Here is a 14322-nt window from a genome sequence, read left to right as displayed (position 1 = left end):
TTATCAAAAATATTATAGAAATGTGTACAAATCCAGTTTCTTAAATACTTATCAGAAAATAATCTTGCCCCTACCAAACATGGGTTCTGCCCTAATCATAGCACTATCACAGCCCTTCTCTCTTTCACCGATACTATTAACAAAGGCATAGATGCTGGTCACCCTACATCAGTAATCCTACCAGATCTATTTAAGTCTTTCGACACTGTGTCCCATGCTAAACTGCTAAACCAGCTGTCAAAACTAGGACGCTCCCCCTCATCTCTAACCTGGTTTTCCGCTTACTTAAATAATTGGGAACAATCAGATGGCACAATGAACAATGTGACTATCAGGCAAATAGTATAGGAGTCCTCCAAGGATCAATTCTAGGGCCTATACTCTTCAATACCCTCATCAATGATCTGCACAAAGCCTTTCTACAAGGTAGTCTCATCCAAAACGCAGATGATTCTACAATCATATCTACTTCCAAGAACTTCTTATACCTCCTTATGGTTACACAAAATGCATTCACAACTGTAGAAACCTGGCTAAACAATGCAGAACTGCTGTTAAACCCTAAAAAAAAAGACTACTGCTTTTTTCTACAAAACCACCAGACATTCATTTTACAATCTTCTCTCAAGATAAAACAGAAATAGAAATTGTGAACACAGCAAAATTATTAGGAATAACAATTGACAATAAACTCTCCTTTGAACCACACATTCTCAGCACAATAAAGAAAACTCACTTCAAACTAGGGAAATTTTATCATCACAAACTACCTAGACATTCAGACCAAAATCAAATGTCAGTAGCCTACTTCTCCCCTTCCTTCTATATGGAAGTGCTATATTTACTAACCTTCACTCATACCTTAGCAATAAACTTCAGTCTTGTTATTATAAAATAGCTAAATTTGCCCTAGGAAAACCTAACTGATCACAGCACTGCCTAGCAATTTCAGAACTAAATTGGCTAGAATTCCCAAACTATCTAAATTATACCCAATTAACACTAGCCCATAAGCTGATTTTTAAACCAAACTCCTGCCCAGCACTCAGTTCAATCCTACAAACTTACACTCCCACAAGAACTCTTAGATCATCCAGCAAAATACTTTTAAATGTCACCAAACCTAACAAAAGAGCCGGACAAAGTCTGTATTCCATAGCATAGCTAAACTCTGGAATTCCTTGGCCTCCAATATAACTTAAATGGACAGTCTAAAAACCTTTAAGGCAGCATTAAAAAACTACTACCTGAATAACTCCTCCTGCACTTGCACAACTAACGAACCACCTTAAACCTATTCCCCTTACTTACTACAAGTGAGATTTCATATGAGTACACTATATTTTATATATTAAGAAATTACTCCAGCATTCTGTTGCAGCACATCTATGCTTCTATGTAAATAACTCCTCTGTCTTGTACATTGCAATATTACATATTTTTCTTTAATCTATAAATGTTTTTTTGAATTGTTAGAAAAGATGTATCTTTCATCATTTATGTATGTTCATAATTTATGTATTTAGACAATTTTGTGGAGCTTTTCTCCCTGGTCCTCCCCTGAAAATGGGTCAGTTTGGCCCAGTGGACTTTCCCAGTGAATAAATAAATAAAATAGTTGTATAAATGCCAGTTAAGCTCCATCTCTATAACAAAATTAGATGAAAGTTCACATTGAACATTTATTTCTCAGGAAAATTATATATCAAAAATAATAAACAAGGACAGACATTTCAGGATACTGAACTGATGTTGAATGTTGACTTGCATTTGCACTGGACTGTTGGACTGCAGCACAGATATACAGACAACCCATGTGAAATGCATACACATTTTAAACCAGACAATATCTCTCAGTCTCTAAGTGCAAGAAATCTGGACAAAGTCATAAATAATGAGGAGACAAAGGCCCAGCATCTTTTAAAAACTCAGACATTTGCTATAATAAAAGGTTTTGTGTCACCATGCATTTTCTGAAAAATATGAAGTCTGAAAGTCAAATGTATGTTATTATTTATTGACTTCCTTCCTCAATGATTTGCAAGTAAAACACACATTTTATGATGAACAGACAAAAATATGGGGAAAAAATCTAGACATTGTACAAAAATCTGGACATTTGAGAGATATGAACGAGTCTTTATGTAGGAGGCTCATTTTCAGATTGTGTGTTTCCTTGCATTTTTTTGTCTCTTTCTATGAATCTCTCTCTCTCTCTCTGTCTGCCTTCATGTCCCCCATGCTCTCACTCTGTGCCCCTGTTAACTTCCCTAAGTAAAACATGACTGGCCCCAGTCTCTATTTTAAGTCAGTAATCTCATTGTCCATTCAGCTTGTTACAATTCCTTCCTCTTTGCTGCCTTTTGTCACACATTCTATTTTCATTTATGTTTTCACCCACCTACCATGTAAATGCAGTCATCCTTCACAGATCTTAGATTTAACTTGTACTGTAAAGGTATATCTGTTTAAAATATTGTTGCAAATTATGTTGAATTATTGTGCAGATAGGGAGAAATATGATTTTAATGTTTTTCATTCATTATTAATAGTATGTAATCCCGGACTTGTTAAAGTTTTACTGAAATTCTGAACAATGAAAACAAAATAGCTCCATGCATTGGTTTTTCCAGAGGGTACATCTGAAATAATTGAATTTCCAGGCTGTACAATGTAAATCCAAACACTTCAACAAATTAAACATGGTTTTCCAGATGTGGCAACAAAATGTAAAACTCAGTATTACACAGGAAAAATATTTATTCAGGAGTCAGGCCCCACTGTACTCCCTGAAGTGGGGAGCTGCATCTCTATCACAATTACTTGGTCATAATACAGAGGAAAGTACTGTTAGCATGCAGACTCAGAAGTCACACCAGCAGTGATTTCACATCCTCACAAACTTATATAGGCACCAACTTCATGGTTGCACAGAAACAAAGAAAGAGAAACATCTATGACAAAGGGAAGGTCCCTTCTGAAATTCAAGTGATGACAAGCCAAAAAAAAAAAAAAAGAACAAATACGGAGGAAAAGAGAAAATCTCAAAGATCGCTCTTCTTTTTTAAACTTCTATTTTGCAGGAGGGCAAGCCCCCATGCTCCCCCCGAACTTATAAATAACAACTCTGAGAATGCCATACGTCAGGGAAAAGGGAATATCCCAAGAAATGGTCATCTTGGCCTAAATATATGTAAGTCTATTTTGTCAGCTATTCAGCATCCAAGTTTCAGGAGTTATTCTAGCAGTTTCCAACATTACACAGTTACCCAAAGGAAACCATTGTTGATGTATGTTTAGAAATTACACTAGCAGGGATTTCCTATGGAAAACAGCAGTAAGGGAGATTGACATCAGATAGTTGAACTTAATGGTACCTTGTCAGGTTGTATCTTGATGAAAAGTAGAAAAGCCCTAAACTTTGGTTATAGTACCATTGAGATTTTTCAACACAGTAGCTTTATACTGAAACAGTCACAGCTTCAGCCATTTTTTTCAACTTGCATTTAATAGCCATGATTAGTCATAGGACCTTTGCCACGGTGGTGCAGCGGTTAGCATTATTGCCTCACAGCAAGAGGTTCTCCCGTTTGATTCTCGGCTGGAGCGTTCTTTGTGGAGTCTGCATGTCCTCCCCATGGTCAAGTGATGTTAAAGACATGCAGGTAGGTGTGTGCGTCAATGGGTGTGCCTTCTTTGAAGGTTAGGCACTGGGCTGGCAACTTGGCACCGTAAAAGTCCACTGCCAATCATTAGTAGACTGGAGTTCTGCTGTGGCAATCCCTAACTGGGAAAGGCCAAAAGACATTACTAGTCCCAGGACCTAGTACTAACATACAAAACATCTACAAGTGCATAAAAAAGAATATTCACAAACTGGTTAAAAATAAATCTTACTACAAAATGCATTCCTTTAGTAATCCTTTGACATAGGCAAAATGATGTTTTGAGTAGCAGGGCACATTTATCTGAATTATATTTTAGGTAGGAAGGGTGATACTGTAGATCACATATACAGACAAATCATGTGAACTTTCATAATTATAAGATAATAGTTATTTTGAGCAATGTCAGAACTGCTTCATGCTCAAAGAAATTAGATTATTTTTAAACATGACATAAAAATATTCAAAAGTATGACTTTAAAAATCTGTGAGAGATGAAAATCTGCACAGAATATCAAGTCCAAACTTTCAATGGGTGTCTCATCCTGTAAGCATAATCACCGTGCACACCCACGCTTCACCCCATCATATGCAGAGGCTCTTAAGACTATAGCCTCAAAAGCCTTACCTCAATATCATCAGATCAATAGCTGCCTCTTCTATGACATGATACTGTTCTCTGATCTGGAGCCCCTAAAGTCTAAGTTGAGGAGCAAAAAAGTCCATCTGCTCCCCTCACCAGTGGGGAGAGTCTACAACATGAAAATACCTGGGGTTAAACTTAAACCAAAGCAAACTCAAAGGTCTATAAGGCAGACACATTACTTTGAAATCCCCAAATGTCTTAGTAGCTGGTAACTCTGCTGTTCATACAGACTCATCTCACATTAAACTTTGTGTAAGGAGGTTGTGACAGTGCTGTCACTGATTTAGGCCCTAGGCAGGCACACCTCAAATAAGTCCTGAATATGCAACAGGAACTCAAGTAAATCAGTAAAGATGGTTCTCTGCCATTTAAGAGACAACTAAGTGCATACATTAAAAGAACCACTTAATGTGTGTAATGATTCTTCTAAGGTACTATCCACCAAGATCTGTGTATGACCAGGCCAGCAATAGAAGGGCAAAGGCCCTTTGTTTGTTTCCAGAAGAGAACAGCCTCCTATAGCTGCACTTCAGGACAGATTATCACACCAAACCGTTGCCATATCTAATTCCAGAAGATAATTGTCACAGAGTATTATATTTTAACAAGTTTTGCCAGATTTGACTCATTTGTGCCTACTGCATCATATATACAGTCTCTGTATTCAATAGTGTGAACTGTGAAAGCACACCCTACAGTTCACACTTACAACCTAGAGAAGTGCTCCCATCTAAGTCTTTATGCCTTAATTTTAGTATTATAACAGGGAACTCCCACTGTCTGCTTCATCAAGTCATTGTGGACTCTTGTTTCCTAGTGTTCTCTGAAAGTCTGCACAGTGCCTGATGTCATTTGTGGGCCTGTCTCATTTTGTGAGCTGTCTGTGCAGCTGTGGATGTGACATGTGCAATATTATTTTTTGTATTGCTAGGTCATCCAACAAGGAGTTTATGTAGTACTTCATGGTATCAAATGAAAGGCTACAGAATACTGATAAAATTATCACTGCTACCTGGTGTCTATCTACCAGCACTTTACTGAGATTTAAACTTCTTTTGCGATAAATATATTTATGAATATTTAACTGTTTTGTGAATATTTTGGGCAGTATCATTGTGGAACAGCAATTTACAGGCCAAGTCAGTACACAAATCAGGAATACCTGCTGACCTAAATGGAGTGGTCAATAAGGGAGAAATACAGTTTTTTTGCTAATTATAAATATATGCTATATTAATATTTCTGCTAATAACTGCACTCAGGAAAATTTATGTGGTATTCATTTTATCAAATGAAAGTTTAAACAATGCTGCAAAATGTTTCACTTCTAGCTGGTGGCTGACTGCCACTATTTTGCAGATATTTCTACTTATTTAGAAAAAAATAAGATATTCATGTATATTTTCACATTTTAACTTAATATATTGGGTAGCACCCACATTGTAGCATGATGGACCAAAAGTTTATAGGACAGCTCAGCACACGTCAGGAATGTCTGCTGACCCAAAATTCAGTGGTCAGTAAGTGGAGAAAGTGTGATTTCTTTTTATACCAAATTATGAATATCTGCTGTATTATCATTTCAGTTAATAATTTGATCCAAATAGAATGTATATTTTACTTCATGGTGTCAAAATAAAGCTTACAAAATGTCGCAAAATTTGTCAGTGATAGCTATTGTCTGCTTACTACCAATTTTCAGATAAGAATACTTGTTTAGTCATAAAATATAAATATATGCAAACATATCATATTTCTATAAATATCTCATACCTTTTCTACCTGGACTCATTGTGCAACATCATTACACATGCTCACTCACCAAAGTGGTCAGGAATGGCTTCTCAGGAAAATAGGATCTTCAGTACCACAGAAAATGTGAGTTAGTTTTTGGAAGTATTATGAATATATACCATATGTTAATAATACCATATGTTAATAATACTATAAACTTGAACCAGGTAGTATTTATATGGTACTCCATGGTATCAAATGAAAGCCTCCACAATGCAGGATAGTACCTATTGTTACTCTTTTCTATGCAGGCAAAATGGAAAGGACCATCTCCAAGCTAATATATTATGAACATTATTATGATATCAAGAGAATTTATGAAAAACTGTCTTCTTTAGACACACTCTGATGTGCCCTAGCTTCCACAATTTTTTATTTATGATATTGGAGGTAGTTCTTAAAAATTCAAGGGGTGTCCAGTGTGAGACTTTCATTGAATACTACGAACTATAGTAGCAACTTAGGCTTAATGCTAGAGCACTTCCTGAGTTGAATGACAACATAACCATCAGTGGTGTGCTTAAAATCAGGGCCGCCAAATTATGATATTTTATTGTTTTCAATTTTATTGCCATTTCAATGGTTTTAAGTAACTACAAGTTTAAGTTATTTGTTACAGCTTTCACCATTAACTTAAGAATGGCTATACTTATTTTATGTTTTATAAGACTGTGTTGGGGCTTTACTATGCAATGAAAAATTAAGAGAAAGATGCAGCCAGCATGCTGTGTATATGCTACGGAACTGTTTATACACTATGAAATTATTTGTTATAGCTTTTCAATTAGTTCTTTGAAAATGTTAATGTGGTCACATGACTTGCCTGTGGGACTATTTAAATGGGTGCATTGCTTTGTTTAATTATTCTGATGATGTCCTGATAGAGACTGGGGATGAAATTACATAATGTTGTTTATCTTTATTTATTTTTTACTTAATAAACTATTTGTGGTTGCTCCAGAGAGGCTGTGTTGTGTTGTGGACCATTTACAGCAGATTTTGTTTGGATCCATTCAGACAAACCACCACATCCCTCATCCATATTTTGTTCTTATCAACTACAACTATATTGTCAGCATCAGTCAAAACTAATGGAATCACCACCTCCGTTTGCATCACATATCTAGCATCTTTCATTTTATAAGCTATTCACTATCACATTTATTACCAATGCAAACAATATTCCACTCATGGGACATCCTTGTCTTATACCACACTTCATGCACATTTCTTTACTCAGCCATTCATTCATTAACACACTCACTCTATTATTTTGATGTGGTGACATGCACACTCTCCTAATTATATAATATATTCAATACTTCTCCATAACATCTCACAAAGCATCCTATTCTACTGTATGAAATGCCTTGTGAATATCACTTACCATAAGTTTCACATCCTTCCTTTTACTTACGATATTATCCATAATTTCTCTCACGACAAATAATTCTTGATATCCCTTCCTTTTATATCATATATATGTTCTTCCATTGTATCCCTCATCCTTCCTTCCATTCTCCATTTTATTATTTTGTATAAAAAAATTATAATCTGTGTTATTTAATGTGATAGGTCTCACTCTATAACCCTTCCCTTGAACATTCATTCAGTACATTCAGTACAATATACTATCTTTGCCAATCCATTAATTTATTGTACATTCTCACCCTATACCATCTGGGCTTATACTGAACCATCATTTACTTTCCAAAGTACTTTATCCAATTTACTAATAGTAATTTATTTTTCAAATTCTTCCTTAACTTGTTCTGGATTCTTTTACTTTCCATTTTCTCCTGTTTTTCTTCAGTTTACTCTTATACATATTTTTCAAATGATGTACCAGAATACTCATTATTTGCTCTTGTGTCCTCTTTACCTCTCCTTTTCCATTTTTCATTTCCCTCATTATACTAATATCCTCCTTTATTACTTTACCCAAATATGCAGGTACATCTTCCCTTCTCCCTTGTAACTAATACCTCTGCCTAAACAGGAATGCTTTAATTTTATTTTTTTATATATTTCTTTTATATCATAAATACACTTTTGCATTATTCTTTAAAATCTCAAATAGCTTCTATACATTTCCCATGCTTCACTTTGTCTTCCTTTCTTATATCATCCCATCATTGGAAAACACTTTTTATACTTATTTTTAAATTCAATCCACCATTCATATCAGTTAAATAAAAGTCCTTCATGGTTATATGTTCCTTCCATTACTGCAATACTTCCCACTGTCCAATTTTGTCCCATGATTTCTCATTTATTCATTTTATTCCCTTTCTATTTTAATATACTTCCTTTCTTCTATCATCTCTATCCATATTGCTAAATGGTCTGAAAAAACTGTCTATCAACATCTGTAGCCCCCAAGTTTTACGATGATACAAAATAATCAGTTTCATATCCAAGTGCCCCCTTGTGTAAGCTCACTGACTTTTGTTCCACATACCTAATTTACCATATTTTACTTCCTGTACTTTTAACACCTTTCCCTTTCTTTTAACATTTTCCCATTAAATCACAATTTAAGTCCCATGCAATTCTAATTTTCATGTTCGCCACCACATAGTACACTATTTAATGAAATAGATTATCTTTTTCCTTTCCTTTTTTTCCCTTTCTAGTTATATATGCCTGCAATGCTATAAATCTCTAAACATATTCTCTCCACCTCACATCCACAGCAGTTAACCTTCAGATCCTTACCAATGTTACATCTAGAATTTTCACTGTTTTGTTACACAGCACAGCTCCTCCAGAACAATGTTCACTTCATAAGTGCCATATTATATTTCCACCCCACAATTTTAATGTTTACAGTCTTTCTCCACTTATCAGAAACCTGACATGGGCATCCTCTAACAAAATTACATCCACACCACATTTATCCTACTATTCCAGTACCCCTATCTTTCTTACAGAATTAATAATACTGTTCACATTTACTAAAAGTTCTCAAAATTATTTTTAAGTTAAAGGAAAATATTTTGAAATTTTTGTTTTGTTATTTTTACTCTTTCTTCAATTAAATATTTTTTTCATGAGTTAATGTGCAAATAATCTTTGCTCCTCAAAATCAGATTTCTCACTGGTGAGAACTTCTAAAAATTATTAGTATCAATCCCTTCTCCTGACCTCTCTTCCTGAATGTAATTTCATTCCTCATTTTCCCCTCAATATTTTTCTTCTTCTTCTTCCCCTAGTTCACCCTCTCCCCAGCCTCTTGTTGTCTTTTCTTGTATATGTTTTCATTCTCACCCTCAGCATCTTGCTGTCCTTCCTTGTGTATAGTTTCTTTCCCTTCTTTTTCATTTTTTAGTATTTCCTCGTGACAATCCATCCAAAAGTGTTTTTACACAACCTAAATTCAGTCTCACGCCTTCTTGCTGTATGTCCTTTATCTCCACACTGGTTACATTATACCTTGTCACATTCATTAATTAAATGAGAAAAGTACCCACAAAAGAAACATGTTACACTGGTCAGCATATCTTAATGTCCCTCTATGACTAGCTAAAAAAAAAATAACACTTTGCAAGTGTTTTACCATGTTGTTGTCAGATTTCAAAACAAATTCCAACCTCCACCCTCCATTCCATATGCTTCTCTCATCTCTAACTTTCACAATATTATCAACAGTTTTACGCAGACTCTGCATACATTTTTAACATTGACTTCTTCCAGTTCATGAGTTCTAAACTACAAAGCAACATTTGTTTAACATTGACATTACTATCAACAAATAAATAAATGTTCCACAGTTAAATGTACTTCTTTTTGTTACACAGTTCCACAAATTTTATTTTCAGTCCATGAGTTTCAAATGTTATATCACAAAAGACTGTCCCAATATATATGTAAACAATGAATTTCTTAAGTTTTAAAATGCAGAGGAGTTATCAAATTGTCCCATTCATAATGTTTGTCTATTACAGTGCCATATTGTCTTCTTATCCTCACAGTTGGTCTTCTCTTCTTTTTAAAAACAATTTTACTTACAGGTTGCTACTCCTCTCCTTTCTTGGCTGGTGTCTCTGCTGCATATTTTTAGTTACTCTATTATCTGCTGACGTAAAACCAGACCCCTTCTCAAGTTGTTGCTACTTTCCTCTTTTACTTTCTGCCACTGCTGCATACGTTTTTACTGCTGCATTTTCTGCTGCCGCTTCATCTGGGTCCTTTTCCACATACTCAGCACTTCTAATAGTGATCAGCCATTTCACTCCATGAAACAGCAGAACTGCCATCTGGATCACCATACTTGATTATTTTTAACAGAACATCCCCTGCATGTCCTCCTGACATCAGTTCTGTTATCTGCACAACTTCCACAGAATCACTTACTTCTTTCTCCAAGGAGACCGCTAAATGCTGCTGATTTATATTATCCACAGGACAGGAATCCTTGTTTACATTTGAATCTTCATATTGAACAAAATTTTCTTCAAATTCTCACATTCCAACTCCAAACTGTCCATAACTTTTCTCTTCTCCAATATGCTGCTGCTTCCCTTAGGCTGCAGTGCCATCTAGCAGATCCAAAGAGCAGGAGGAAGTTCTCCGATGCTCCGGCCAAATTTCTCCAAGTTGTATCAATACCACCTCATGTCTCCCCTGAAAGGACACTAGACTAATGGGACTAAGCCAGTCAACAAAGAATAAATAAAATGAAATCATTCAGTCTGACATGACATAAATTACTCAGTTTCTGCCTTCTCTTTATCCTCAATCCTCCTCCTGAAAATTATTCTGCTTGCACACATTCCATTTTATTCTGTGCAATTTGATATTTTCCTTTTCTGAAAATCCCACTCCAGTTCTTCTATCTCCTTTACAAAAATAAGTATGTTAGGATTCTGATTAGATTTTGATTTCTGTTTTCTAGTAATTGATTTTTTGCAAACAGTAGTATTAAATGTAACGCCTTATTATGTCTAAGCAATTCAGAGCCTGTATCTCAGCTCAAAATAATAATTTCCTTAGTTACAATGATTTGCTCCCCCAACATTACTGACAAAATACACTGTAGAGAATTTTAAAAATCTGCCAGCTTGCTACATTCCCCCAAAATATGGATATATCCCCATTTACCTCTCTTCCCATCACAGCTTCAGTATTTGATATCTACTTGAGGAAAATTTGTCTGAAGTCTGCTTGGTGTACAAAATATCTATACAGACACTTCCAAGCAAAACTCCTAACCTTCTGGACTTCATAGCATTCTTACGAGCCATACAGATGTCTTCCAATTGTTCTTTGCTAAATTGATTTTCTGGTATCTCTTCCCAATCTTTTCTGACAAACTCTGATTGATTTTTATAGTTATAGAATATTTTATGTGCCCTACTAATCATTCCTTGTTAATAGGCACTTCTATTCTAGACTCAGCTAAAAACTCTAGCAGTGCTGGTCTTTCACTTAGCACTCCCCTATCCCTTTCTCTTGGTATATATTCTGTTATAAGTTCCTAACTTGCAATACAAACTTCTACTTGCCCTTATCCGACTTTATTGCTCCCAATACCTTGGTTTCTTTGCTAATTTTGTCCAGTAAATTTCAACTCCCTCTTGCCCATTCTCTGTACTCCTGTGTGCAGTCATCCCTATTGGTAAAACCCCCTTCTCCATTCCCTTGTTGGTATAGTTCTTAGAATACACTCTGCTACTTTATGACTTTAATGGCCTGTATGTTTGCAGTTATCCTCCTTGAGGAGTTGCTCTTTATTATTTTTGAAAAATGGCCTTGAGAGCTGTACGGCTGTTATGCTAATTTATGTGTTGCATTATCGAATGAAACTAACACACGTGTTTGTAATTTTATGTCCAATATAAAATTGTTATGCATTTTATAGATGACATCCTAATTATATGGAGTGGCACTGAGACTGAATTGGAAATTTTGGAATATTTGAATTGAGTTAATTCTTTTTTTTTTAAATTTTACCATGGAATATGACAATGCATTTTTTTAAAAATATCAGTATTATAAAGAAAGGTAAAAAGCTATATACAGCTTTATTTCATAAAGAGGTAGCTAAAATGTTATTTGAGTTTTAACAGTCTGCACCCAATGTGGCTTAAAAGGAATATTATTAAAAGTCAGATCATCAGAACCAGCAGACTGACTTGTGACATGGCTGTATTTGAAGTGTAATTAGATATTTTAAAAGATACATTTCTTAAGAGAGGCTATCAAGAACATAACGATTGACAAAGAAATATCTTTGATAGTGAAAGACATAGCTTATATTAGCTGTATTTATTTGTAGATGAGAGAACAATGATTTCAGGGGTTGAAAGGATGACTAATAAAATGTGTGCAAGGAAATTAATGAATTCACTACATAGTACAGTTGTGAAAATAATCATGTGGGTAATTGTAAAATGTTAAAAGCCTTCCCTGAGTCAGAAAACATAACAGGAGCAAACCCAGAATTTGTATTTACAAGCAGTAGAACATCAAAATAATTGTTAGAAAATAAAATGAGTAAAAGCCCAAAAGGAAATGATGAAATGAGACAATGTGGGTGCTGCAATTATTGTAATTTTCTTTTAACAGGAGTAGGGGAAAATGCTGCAAAATTCTAAGAGAATATTTTTGTAAATCAAGAATATTGTTTATGTTGCTTTGTACATGAAATGTAGAGCATTTTATAGTGGGCACACTTCTTTAATGTTATCACTGAGACTATATGAGCACTATTATTCTGTTAGACCTCATGAGATGTTAATACATCGTGTAAGCTCACCAGAATATGTGAATGTTTGCAGTTTTAAAAGCTGCATCATCTGTTTATGGTAAAGATTCAACTGAAGATAGGCATGACTGGAGGTAATATAATTGACAGGTCTTATTGGGGTTTTAAAACATTAATCATCTGGCTAATCATATGATTGATAATTGATTAATCATGAAATGTGTTTTTAACTATTACTGTCTTAATGAGCATTTTACAGCCTGAAGAAGTCCCTGGAAGAATGAAAGCACTTACTGTGATTTCTTTAGAGAGAGTTGTGCAGTAGAAAGAATTATGTTTTTATTGGCATATTTTGTTGCCTTCTGGATTTTATACTTGTGTGGATTTTATACCTGTGTGGATTTATTAGCAACTTTCTTGCAGGAATTGACTTGTCTGTTTGTGTGAACTTTCTAAGTTTATAACAGCAATATTTAAAATCTGTCCCTGATTTTGGGCCTTTGTTCCCTATTATTTTTGAATTTGCCATAAACCTCTCCCCTCAGCCCAACAACTTTACACCCCAATTGCACCACTCTTATAGATCACAAAAAACAGGATCCACAGCCATGGATGGGCACTTTCCTTCTCTCCCTGTAGAAAGCCTGGTGGAAATGGGCATCTTCAGACAATGTAGCAATTGTTTCATGTTTACTGACAACCACCTTATTCTTAAGCAGACTGACACAGTATGTGAGAGGTGTAATTACTGTATGTCTTTTGAGGCAAAGCTTTCACATACAGACAGTGATATCTCCAAACAAGTTGTCAGTAGCACACACTCTACATCTACTATGGCTTAGACACATAAGATCACATATGCTGAAGCTCTTAAATGCAATCTTCCCAAACCTCAAAGTCCTCCCATATGCTGACCTCAGCAATCTCCCAAACACTCTACAAAGACAACCCTCCCCAGGACACATACAGCCACATCTTACCATGTCTCAGTTTCTAATCCCTTAAGACAAACTGCCACACAACCTAATATATTGGTCACTGGAAAATCTATTGTGAGACACACTGATACCCCCTCACCAAGCTGAAGAAGAAGACAGTCACAATCAGTTGCCTATCAGGGGCAAGTATCTGCTGGATTACACATGCAGTCATAGGTTCATAGGTTCATAGGAGATTACTAGTCTAAGGGATCAACAGCCCTTACAAGCCTAGCCAGTTTTCGCTAGATTTGATTCAATTTTCTTAACCTAGGAGAAAGATAATAAGGGTCAGCAAGCAGGGCTCTGATCATTTGTACATACTGCTTCTATCCATAAGGGACACGGGAGCCACCCCAGGATTGAATTTGTGATTCCCCATCCATTGGTCCAGATTGAACTTGAAGATGGTCAGGGAAGGGCTCTGCTTCATGTGAATAAGAAGACTATTCCAGAGGAGGGGCAATTTCTGGGACACATATCTGTCTCTCCGGCATGATCTATTCATGTCAGAGATCAGGTTTAGATCTT

This window comes from Protopterus annectens, chromosome 3.part1 (assembly GCF_019279795.1).
Source record: "Protopterus annectens isolate FY-2018-M chromosome 3.part1, PAN1.0, whole genome shotgun sequence".
Classification (NCBI taxonomy): domain Eukaryota; kingdom Metazoa; phylum Chordata; order Ceratodontiformes; family Protopteridae; genus Protopterus; species Protopterus annectens.
This window is presented reverse-complemented; position numbering follows the sequence as displayed.